Source organism: Hyaena hyaena, unplaced genomic scaffold (assembly GCF_003009895.1).
Source record: "Hyaena hyaena isolate Hyena2069 unplaced genomic scaffold, ASM300989v1 scaffold_1025, whole genome shotgun sequence".
NCBI classification, from domain to species: Eukaryota; Metazoa; Chordata; class Mammalia; order Carnivora; family Hyaenidae; genus Hyaena; species Hyaena hyaena.
This window is the reverse complement of record NW_024081659.1, coordinates 99,278-111,535: the sequence shown is the minus strand read 5'-3', so window position 1 is coordinate 111,535 and position 12,258 is coordinate 99,278. Positions and strand designations below refer to the sequence as shown.

Sequence of the window (12,258 nt, the reverse complement as noted above, 5' to 3'; positions counted from 1 at the left end):
GATGGCATATTCTGGTACTATTCACTGGGCTGGTCAGTATTCTGTATTTCTTTGTCATTAACTTGAAACTTGTAATAAACTGGTCATTGGGGCTGAACATGTTCACATTTTTCTAATCTATTCAAAAAGATAAAAAATTATGATCAGAGGAGCGCCTGGCTGGCTCAGTTGGTTAGGTGTCTGACTTTGGCTCAGGTCATTATCTCACAGTTTGTGGATTGGAGCTCCAAGTCAGGCTCTGTGCTGCAAGCGTGGAGCCTAGAGCCCACTTTGAGTTCTCTGTTTCCCTTTCTCTCTGCTCCTCCTGCTTTCATTTTCTCTCTCTTTCTCTCTCTCTCTCTCTCTCTCAAAAATAAATAAACATTTAAAAAATTATGATCAGAAATAGTGGGCTAATGTCTCCTTCAAAGGATTTTTAAAATACCTGATCCATGAAATGCCAGATTTACAGACCAGATGACTAAGGGGGTGATTATTCACAAAACACAAGGAATCTTTCCTTCTGTTCATCAGAGTTAGCTCCACTGGAACTCGGAAAAAGAAGCGGGTTATACGTAATGTTTAGGAAATGCATCTGTTGCTGATAGCAAAGCACATTTGCACTTTAAACAGAATGCTCATTTAAAACTCTCTGTCCAGGCTTGCACTGAGCATCGTTGTCTATTCATCTATCCCTCTGCCGGCCAAAGAACGAAACAAAAAGTGAATGGGGGTCTTAGAAGAGAACACAAGTCTGACAGTGCTTCTGCTGCGTTTTTTTTTAAATGCATTTTTAAAAATGTTTTATTTATTTCTAGGAGAGAGAGAGAGTGCGTGAGCAGGGGAGGGTCAGAGAGAGAGGGAGTGACAGACTGAAACAGGCTCCAGGCTCTGAGCTGGCAGTCAGCACAGAGCCCGACGCGGGGCTCGAACCCACGAACCGCAAGATCATGACCTAAGCGAAAGTCAGACGCTTAACCGACTAAGCCACCCAGGTGCCCCTCTGCTGCATTTTTAACGCTGCTAGTCCCAGCCCATGATGATGAGGGATAAAGTGTTATCTGAGAACCTGTGAGATCTCAACCTAGCTTGAAGGTTCAGCTCAACTTGTTATATTTATTTATTTTTAAGAGACAGCATGAGAGAGCGGCAGAGAGAAAGAATCCTAAGCAGGCTCCAGGCTGTCAGTGCAAAGCCCATCACGAGCTTGAACTCATGAACCAAGAGATCATGGCCTGAGCCGAAATCAAAAGTCAGAAGCTCAACGGACTGAGCCATCCAGGTGCCCCAGTTGGTTACATTTTAAAGACTAGAAACCAGTCACAAGGTATGCAGGGCTTAGTCCCGTGGACTTTTAAACTGTTTTATTATGCCAAATATCCACTCTCCACTACACTAAAGGGGATTGAAAAACCCCCTTTAAACCTTGTTTGTACTAACAAAGAAGAGGGGCGCAAAAGGGGAGGAGGTGCACAATAACTGCTCAGTCCAGTTCCTTCATTTCTGCAAGAAATAATCTAGCTCTTACCCTATAGAAGCTGGAAAATGTGCTAAGTGCCGGGGTAAATCAGATGTACTTGATCCCTATCAAGAAAGCATTCAGGAGTGCCTGAGTGGCTCAGTCGGTTGAGCACCCGACGGGCTCAGGTCATGGTCTTACCGTTCCTGAGTTTGAGCCCCATTGAGGCTCCATTCGATCCCTGTTAGAGCCCTGAAGTGGGCTGGCACCCAATGCTGTCAGTACAGAGCCCACTTTGGATCCTTTGTCCTCTGCTTCTCTCTGCCCCTCGTCTCTCTCTCTCCCACTCTTGTTCTTGCTCTTACTCTCTCCCTCCCTCTCTCCCTCCCTCAAGAATAAACATTAAAAAAAAAAAAAAGGGACACCTGGGTGGCTCAGTCAGTTTACTTTCTAACTTTGGCTTAGGCCATGGTCTCACGGTTTGTGAGTTCGAGCCCCACTTCAGATCCTCTGTCTCCCTCTCTGCCCCTCTCCCCCTCATGCTCCATCGCTGTCTCTCAAAGAGAACTAAGCATTTAAAAAAAACTAATAAATAGGGGCGCCTGGGGATGGCTTAGTCGGTTGGGCATCCAACTTCGGCTCAGGTCATGATCTCACGGTTCGTGGGTTCAAGCCCCGCGTTGGGCTCTGTGCTGACAGCGAGCTCAGAGCCTGGAGCCAGTTTCAGATTCTGTATCTCCCTCTCTAACTAACCCTCCCCTGCTCATGCTGTCTCTCTCTCTCTCTCTCTCTCTCTCTCTCAGGAGAAAAAAAAATTTAAAAACTAAGAAATAAATTTGAAGAAAGAATTCAGCCCACACTTTATTCTCTGTTCTTGCCCCACGCTCTGCTCCCCACCCCCATTTTTGCCCCGCACCGTCTCACAGAAGTGCAGTTCTCAGTCAGGGAACAGGGCAAGTCCTCCAAGAACCCAAGGCCTTCTCATCAGCTGCAGTCTCTCCCACCCTCTTAGCCCTCGCTGCCTCTCCCTGCTTCTCCCTGTACCCACATGTTGGCATCAAAGGACACAGCTTGTACTTGTCAGCTCTTTCTTGTGGAGTCTTCTAAATGTCCCGATGTCCTTTTTTCTGATTACAAAAGTAACACATGTTCATTGTTACATAAAAGTCAAATATTACAGAAATGCATGTTCTTTGAAAACCTATCACTCCATCCCTCCAAATTGCAGACTTTCCTTTAAACGTCAAGTAATAGTCAGTCTTTCCATAGCCTACTGATGTGCATCCCCCTTCCCTCCCTGACCCCTTATGCTCCGTCAGGCCTTCTTTGCTGTGCTCCAGCATTCCCGCATTCAGCTTGCCTGCACTTCAGGACCTTTGCAGCAGCTCTTCCTTTTGCTGGAATGCTCTCCCCGACATACCTGCATGGCTTCTGTCTTAGTTAGCTTGGGCTCCATAACAAAAGACCATAGCTTGGGTGGCTTCAACAACAGAAATGTATTTTCTCACAGTTCTGGAGAATTTAAGTGCAAGACCAGGGTTCCAGCCAACATGGCTTCTAGTGAGAACTCTCTTCCTTGGGCTTGCAGACAACCACCTTCTTCCTGCATCCTCACCTGGCCTTGCCTCCGCACATCCTCCTGACCTCATTCAACTTCAGCCGCTTCCTTAGAAGCCCCAGAGTCAAACCTGGCCACAGTGGGGGAGAGGGCCACCCCATGTGAATTTGGGAAGACACAAATAGTCAGTCCATACCAACTTCCTTCTACTCCTGTTTACACATCACCATATCAGAGAGGCCTTCTCTGGCCTCCTCTTAAAAAAGCAGATTGAGGGATGCCTGGGTGGCTCAGCTGCTAAAGTGTCCAACTTTTGATTTCGGCTGGGGTCCTGATCTCACAGTTCATGGGATCAAGCCCCACATCAGGCTCTGTGCTGTCAGCACAGAGCCTGCTTGGTGCTCTTTGTCTCCTCCCTCCCTCCCTCCCACATGTTCTCTATCTCAAAATAAATAAACAAATAAATAAATATTTATTTATTTTTTAAAAACACACAGATTGATGTTTTCTCACAATTCTGCGGGCCAGCTGGGGTCACTGGCATCCTCCAAGAGCTGCAGTCATCTGACTGGGACCCAAGGGTATGGGGTCACCTTACCCACCCACCCCGGCCTCAGCCCTGCTATTATAGGGTCTTTTTCTTCGGAGAAATCTCATTCTCTTACAGTGCAGTCCGGCATGAATGTTTCAAAAAGCCAAGAATGGCAGCTTCAAGGCCCCCAAGGGCCTGGGCTCCTGAGGAACAAGTCAGGAATAGCAGAGTCCGTCGCAAGGACACTGGAACACTCAGCAGTGTGATGCCGTGCCTGTAACAGTCTGGCACATGGTCCGATTTTAAGTTGCCACCCCACCTTCCGTTTTTTCATGGTTATTATCCCTGGTGAACGAATGACCAACTTTACACAAAGAGGGATAATTGCCTGTTTTTGGTCACGGATATGTCTCTTTCACCTAGAATAGAACCTGACCAATGGCTAGCGCTCAATAAATATTTGTTAAGTCACTGAGAACATGAATTTGAACATGTTTTCCGGATCCCTTCATCTTCAATAGCTTTATGACAGTGGACATGCTTCTATGTTAGAAAGCACTTTCCCATAAAAGTATCCCGTAGTTCATGGTCCGCACTTCATATTTTTTTTTTAGCATTTATTTATTTTTGAGAGAGAGTGAGCATGAGTGGGGGAGGGGCAAAGAGAGAGGTAGACACAGAATCCGAAGCGGGCTCCAGGCTCCGAGCTGTCAGCACAGAGCCCGACATGGGGCTCAAATTCACAAACTTGGAGACCAAGACCTGAGCCAAAATCAGATACTTAACCGACTGAGCCACCCAGGCGCCCCCATTGCTCCCACTTTACAGATGCGGACAGAGAGGCCTAGACATCGGAGAGTGGCTTGCCCGAGGTCACATGGCTGTTAAGAAGAGAGCTTCTGACGTTGCAGGCCAGGCTGTCCACCAGCCATCATGCAACCTTCCTGGGGGTATTTCAGAAACACACCCTCTGCCTCTGATATTTCCCTACCCGGGGCTTTGGGCTTGAGGAGCTCTGTAGGGTGAATAGTTTCAGTTTTCCAACTGGCGATAGGCCATGGGGTCTACGGGCCAGAAGCAGCATTAGCTCTTTGAAGTCGTCCTGTAGAGGCCAAAATGTAAAGGTCTCAATGACCCGGAGACATGAAGACACTAAAAGCTAAGGGAGTCAGGACCTATCTCTGTGGACCTTGCCCTGGACTGCACTGCACTGTTTGTGTCAAGTTAAACTTTAAATCCGTGTGTCTAACCAGTGGTTGCCAAGTGGTTCTGGTCTGGGGAAGCCTTGATTTAGTCCAGAGGGAACAGACCACACGCCCCTCTCAAGCTTTGAGCTGCTGTTCCACTCAGAGGAGGTCTGGTGAATGAGTGTATCTTCATATCCAAGGGAAATGGCACCAGATGGAGGAAGTACTCAAGTCTGTACACTTGAAATGTTTTCTGGTGTTTTAGGGGGTGGAGAGGAAGCTTTGTCTCCTTTAAGAAAAGCCCTTTGAAAGATAGCTTGCAGATTGTAGCTGGAAGCAAGTTAGAGGTTACTGAAAAACCAGTCATTTTTATTTTTATTTTATTTCAGAGAGAGAGATGGTGAATGAGCAGGGAAGAGGGGCAGAGGGAGAGAGAGAATCTCAGACAGGCTCTGTGCTCAGCTCAGCGCGGTAGCATGATGTGGGGCCAATCTCACCACTGCAAGATTGTGGCCTGAGCCAAAAGCAGGAGCCAGTTGCTCAACTGGCCGAGCCACCCAAGCACCCTAAAAGCAGCCATTTTAAAACAGAAAGTTTTTGACAGGGCACCTGGGTGGTTCCGTTGTTAAACGTCCAACTTCGGCTAAGGTCATGATCTCACCATCAGTGAGTTCCAGCCCCACTTGGGGCTATGCGTTGACATCTCAGAGCCTGGAGCCTGCTTCAGATTCCATGTCTCCTTCTCTCTCTCTGCCCCTCCCCGGCTCACACTCTGTGTCTGTCTCTCAAAAATAAATAAGTGTTAAAAAATTTAAAAAAGAAAAAGTTTTAGGGGCACCTGGGTGACTCAATTGGTTAAGCATCTGACTTTTGATGTCAGCTCAGGTCTTGATCTCAACTGTCTTGATCTCAAGATTGTGACTTCAAGCCCTGCACTGGGCTCAGTGCTGGGGGTAAAGCCTACCTAAAACATAGATAGATAGATGGATAGATAGATGGATGGAGAGAGAGACAGAGAGACAGAGAGAGAGAGAGCGAGCGAGCAAGCCTGGTGCCTGGTGTCTCAGTCGGTTAAGCCATCAACTTCAGCTCAGGTCATGATCTCACAGTTTGTGAGTTCGAGTCCCATATCAGGCTCTCTGCTGCCAACACAGAGCCCACTTTGGATCCTCTGTCTCCCTCTCAATATGCCTCTACCCTGCTCTTGTTCTCTCTCCCTCAAAAATAAATATTTAATAAATAAAGCAGAAAGTTTTCTCCTTTTTGCCTCCTTCTTTCTGTTGACTTGTGATGGTATTTTTATTTTGCTACTTCATGTCCTTCTAAGTAAAAATTAAAATTTTAGATTAGTATCACATTTAGCATTCATCTTTACATTATGTGATGTCCTTTTTTCCACTGTTTTAAATTGAAGTCTAGTTGACACACGTTACATTAGTTTCAGGTGTACAACATAGTGATTCAGCTTCTGCATACATTATGCTGTGCTCACCACCAGCGTAGCTACCGTCTGTCGCCGTACAACCTTGTTACAGCACCACTGACTCTACTCCCTATGCTGTGCCTTTCATCCCTGTGATTTATTCATTCCATAACTGGAAACCTATGTGTCCCACTCCCCTTCACCCATCTTGCCCATCCCCCATCCCCTTCAATGTATGTTTTCAAGGCCAGTATAAAAGTATTAGTAAACTTATGTGCAGAATAGTGAAATTACACAATTTATATTTTGTTTCTCAGACATGCATGTGGATTTGGTTCTTACCAGGACAGTGGAAGTGCCAGACCAAACGAAGTAAAAAACTTGAAAAGAGGAGGAACTTTGGGTTTCCATCTTTCCCTTTCTTTCTATGTTATCATATTTTGCAAACATGGTTGGCTAATTCAGGGAAGTACATGAGTAAGGATACGATAGGGTTCTTTAGTCATTTGTTAAATAACTAACATTATTTTGTATTAAAAACTTTTTAATGTTTATTTATTTTTGAGAGAGACAGAAAGAGTGGAGCAGGGGAGGGGCAGAGAGAGGCAGACACAGAATCTGAAGCAGGCTCCAGGGTCTGAGCTGTCAGCACAGAGCCCATCGTGGGGCTGGAACTCACAAATCGTGAGATCGTGACCTGGACTGAGGCCAGACACTTGACCGACTGAGTCACCCAGGTGCCCCAACATTATTTATATTTATAGCACCATTACTTTCTTTCTGCATTCAAATCAAGTTCTGGTTCAAGCAGAAAGCAAGTCCTCTCAGGACTCCGTGTGCCTGTTGCCCTCTGCTATAGATGGAACTCACTTACCTTGTCTTTACCTTGAGTACCACTGAACTCCCCGACATCATGGGGAATCCATGGTAATTCTGTGCTCATGGGACGTCAAGAATGTTCCATGCAAATGGAACAACAAGGAAGAGTAGATACTCTTATTATACCTATCTTTACTTACACACGTGCTCCCATTAATGTAGTGTAAAAATCCAATATAAAGATAAAATTATTAAAAATCTCAGAAGGCAACAGCAGAGCATTAAACAGGTGTGGCGTGACTATACAGCCCTTGTGTTCCTTTTGTTTCTTAAAGACTTTATTTTTAAGTAATTTCTACACTCAACATGGAGCTCAAACTTACCACCCCATATGCTCTACCAACTGAGCCAGCCAGGCTCCCCCATCTCTTAACACTCTTAAAGCAGGCTCCTTGCTCTGTTCAGCCTGGGGAAGGACGGTTTGCTTGTACCACACACCCTTCTGACGTGCTCACTATTGTTCTCACCACACAGTCTCCATCTTTGGCCAGGAGAGCATTAATAGTTGTTTATGGAGTTACCCATCCTCAAAGATCAGGAAAGAGAACTGTCCTTTTCTTCATTCATTCAGCACATAGGTATTGATCGCCTACTGTTTGCAAAGCACAAACTCCTGGTGTTTAATTGTCCAATTTGATCTCAATAGAAATGGAGTTAATAATTGATCATGAGGAAGTGTCCATAAAACCTCAATAGTAGGGGTTTGGAAGGCTTCCGTATTAGTGAATACCTCTGTGTATTGGGAGGATCAAGCACTTGGAGCCCTCCCCAACCTTATCCTATGTATATCTTCATCTGGCTGCTCATGTGCGTCCTTTATCATGTGTGAATAAAGTGGTAAATGTATATATTTCCTTAATTTCTGTAAGCTGTCCTAGCAAATAATCCAATCCACAGGAGAGGAAGTCATGGGAACCTCTGATTTTTTTAAAAAAGGATTTATTTTCAGGGCTCCTGGGTGGCATAGTCAGTTGAACGACTGACTCTTGATCTCAGCTTCGGTCAAGGTCTCATGGTTTGTGGGTTTGAGCCCCATGACGGGCTCTGTTCTGGTGGTGTGGAGCCTGCTTGGAATTCTGTCTCTCCTTCTCTCTACCCCTCCACTGCTGTGCTCTCTCTCTCTTAAAATAAACAAAACAAAACAAAGTAAAATAAAATAAGATAAAAGACTTTATTTTTTTAAGTAATCTCTATATCCAGGATGGGGCTTGAACTCACAACCCGAGATCGAGAGTCACACGTTTCACTGACTTAGCCAACCAGGTGCCCCAGGAACCTCTGATTTTAGCCAAGTGGAATAGAAGTTGTGGGTAACCTGGAGACCTACTACTTGAAATTGGCATCTAAAAGGGGAGACAGTCCGTTGGGACTGAGCCCTTAACCTGATCTGATCCCATCTCCAGGTAGATGTCAGCATTGAGTTCATTTGTAGAACACCAAGCTGGTGTCACAGAATTGCTTGATGTGGGAAAAAAAATTTGCACATCTGGTGTCAGACGTGTTGTGAGTGTGGTAGTTGTGTGAGAATAAAGGGGAAACACAGTACTGAGGGTTTTCACTATACACATATTTTTAACATACTTTCTCCTTTTTAATGGCTACTAGTTAGTGACATATTCCTAGGAAAACAATATTAAATATGAAGCTTCAATCTTCAGTGTTTTACAAGCTCTAGAAGGTGAGAAATACTAATAATAGCATAATTTACACCATGTTGGGGAGCCTGTTCTCTTACTTATCTCTGTAGTCCTATCCTGTGAATCCTTTGCGATGCCACTTCATTTATTACCCTGACACCTTCCAAGGCCAACCATCTTTCTTTCCTTCCCTCCTTTCTTCCTTCCTTAAATTCCACTGGAGTTCGGCAAGTGATTTGTGCCAAGACAACTGATTCGATTCATATTTTTTCTGGTTGGTTATCAGGTCAGATAAAGCCAGATAAACATAGGTCAAAAACTTGTTCTGTTTCACCGTCTCTTTGATCATTAAGGTTAATGTTGTATATGAGTATTTATTTATCTGTCAATATGTATTGATGACGTAGGCCAGGTGGTAAAATAGTAGTGGGCAATGGAAACATGGCTCCTGCTTTCATAGCACTTACAATCTAGTGGGGAAAAAATGAATATATTAGTTAACAAATAAGGTATTTTCATCTAAAGTTAACTGCCATTGGGGGTGCCTGGGTGGCTCAGTTGGTTAAGCGTCTGATATCGGCTCCCCTCATGATCTCCTGGTTCGTGGGTTTGAGCCCCACATTGGGTTCTGTGCTAACAGTTCAGAGCCTAGAGCCTGTTCCAGATTCTCTGTCTCCCTCTCTCTCTCTCTGCCTCTCCTCTGTTCATGCTCTGTCTCTCTCTGTCTCAAAAATAAATAAAAATTAAAAAAAAAGTTAACTGCCATTGGAAAAAAAATAAAAAACATGGTGTAACGGAGAGTGATTTGGGGAGCTAATTTGGAATGAGGGTCAGCTAATCCTTTCAGAGGAGGTGACAATTGCATTGAGACCTAAGCTAGACCTTCTCAAACTATAATTTGCATATGAATCACATGGTCATTTTGTGAAAGTGCAGATTATGATTTGATAGGTGAGGGGTTGAATCAGCTTCTGCATTTCTTTTTTTTTTTTTTTTTAGCTTCTGCATTTCTTATAAGGTCCCAGGTGATCCCTATGGTGCTGGTTCATGGAACACTTGTGGGCAAGAAAGGCCAATGAGAAGACTCTAAAGAGACCTCCAAAGAGAACAGCAATTGCATAGATCCTGCAGTGAGAAAAAGGTTGATGTTTGGGTGAGAGAAATACCGTTTTATAGAGGCTAGGAGTGGTGAGTAAAGAGTGAGGAATATGGAGTAAGTTCAAAGAAGTAAGCCAAATCACACAGGGCCTTCTAGGCCAGAAGGTTTCATTTTCTTTCATGGTGGTGGAAGACATTGGAAGATGTCAAGGGGATGAAGGGTAACATGGTCAGATTAAAGCTCTTGAAGATCAACCTGACAGCTCCGGGAATAATGAATTTTAGGGGAGCAAGAGTGGAAGGAGAAGAGATTTTTAGGAAACCAGAGTGGTACTCTTTTTTTTTTTAATTTTTTATATTAAGTTTTATTTATTTCTGAGAGAGATAGAGCGTGAGCAGGGGAGGGTCAGAGAGAGAGGGAGACACAGAATCGGAAGCAGGCTCCAGGCTCCGAGCTGGCTGTCAGCACAGAGCCCGACGCGGGGCTCGAGCCCACGAACCCTGAGATCATGACCTGAGCGGAAGTCGGACATTTAACCGACTGAGCCACCCAGGCGCCCCCAGAATGGGACTCCTTATGTGAGATGTTGGCGGCTTGGACCAGGACAGCAGCAGTGGAGAGCGAGAGCCGCGGACGGCTTGGGTGGTGGTCTCGTAGCAGCCGCAAGAGCAGCACGAGTGCATGGATGAGCTACAGAGGGGGTAGGAAAGCGAAATTAAGGGTGTCAGCTGGCTGCGCTTTGATCGTTGAATAGCAGGTGACACCAGGTCCTGAGATATAAAACCAAAGCAAAAACCGAAAAAACACAAAACGTATCTTTTTGGTAAATGGAAGAGGGAATATCATCTAGAGTGACTCTTACTTCTAAAGCCTCTGTTTGTATGTGTGCTGGTGCAAATTTCATTTAGAATCTGACATTAGGGGCGCCCGGGTGGCTCAGTCGGTTAAGTGTCCGACTTCGGCTCAGGTCATGATCTCGCGGTTCGTGGGTTCGAGCCCCACGTCGGGCTCTGTGCTGACAGCTCAGAGCCTGGAGCCTGCTTCAGATTCTGTGTCTCCCTCTCTCTCTGACCTTCCCTTGCTCATGCTCTCTCTCTTTCTCTCAGAAATAAGTAAGTAATAAGAAATAAGTAAAACATTAAAAAAAATAGAATCTGGCATTAGAATCAAGGTAGAAAAGCAAATGCATCTGAGAATTCCTTGATTAATTAATTTAATTAATTAATTAGAAAGCCATGCAGGGGGCTCTCTCACAAATCTACCCTCTCTCTCCGTCTCACAAAGGAAAAGAAGAAAGATCATCAATGACAGATGACTTTTGCAGAAACAAATTTAGGGCCAGTTTCACTCCGGGAGAGAAGGGGGCCTCTCTTCCCCATGGTTTCCAGTGCTCTGCATGTTCATAGAAACTTTTCTAGTAACAAACTATAGAAATGATGCCTGGAAGTAGAGTCTTGCGTCCGTGAGTTTAGAATCATTTGGTAGTGTATCATTAAAAAAAAAAAAAAAAGAGTAGCAGCGCTACCCTGATGAGTGATGGAAGTTTTCTGGCAAACAATGTTTTGCATTATAATGTAAGTTAAGTAGATTTTTTTGCCTGAGCCTGGAATTTTCCAATGGAAGTTGATTTCTTAGAACGGGGATGGATGGAAAGTTAGGGTATTTCTAAAGACCCACCAGTAAAATAGCAGTGTGTTACCCTCGGAGATTTCTCCTGTTAGATTCCCATGACTAATTTCTGTCATTGGAAAGAGTATAAGAAAAAGTTACATTTGAGCCTCTTTTGACACATTTTTCTGGTACTGATAATATGCTCATATTTCCTGCTGGAAGAAAGGTTAAGATCTGAATGATTATTCAAATCTTTTTTTTTTATCCTTTCAAAGTTTCTTTTGTCACTGTCAAGGTTAAGTGAAGTCAGTACTGAATTCAGGAAAGAGCAGAAGGAATTTGGAATGCTTTTCCATAAACCCCAGTGACCTATCCCATGAGAATCCCCAGTAGGTCTCAGGGTTTTTAGGATAAATCATTTTGGGGCAATGTTTTCTTCCTTTGCTGTTAGGTTGACCAGGCAAAATAAATAATAGTGTTTGTGTCGACCTTTGTTCTAGAACAATTTCTCAAAGCAGGTTATAGGATCCCGGGGAATTTCTACCTGAATGATACAAAATTGCATTTTCACCACCCAATACTGCACATAGCAGATACTCAGTAGATGTTAATTGAATTACATTGAATTCTGAGAATCTTCTAGAAATCTTAGATCGGTTCCTTTCATCTTGCAGATAGAGAGCTGCAAGCCAAGGGGGACAAGTTGAGAGTCCAACCCCTGGGCAAAAGGACACATGTGGGTTAGGAATCTCACTATTTCCTTTGAAACTGAAGATATCAGTTTCTTAAGGACACTTTATAGATCAAGGCCCTGAAGCCATAAACATTCCATTTGCCATTATATTGCCAATTCTACAGGCAAGCTTCGAAGTTTTTTTCTTTACGGCTGTGCTG

At 44.3% G+C, this 12,258-nt stretch overlaps 1 non-coding gene across 1 annotated transcript; it reads right to left on the bottom strand.

Annotated features, from left to right (window-relative positions):
- Window positions 1-11,005: 11,005 nt before the first annotated feature.
- Window positions 11,006-11,209, bottom strand: LOC120223651. The gene has a single exon (XR_005526351.1). It is a non-coding gene; the product is annotated as a small nucleolar RNA U3 (small nucleolar RNA).
- Window positions 11,210-12,258: the final 1,049 nt, after the last annotated feature.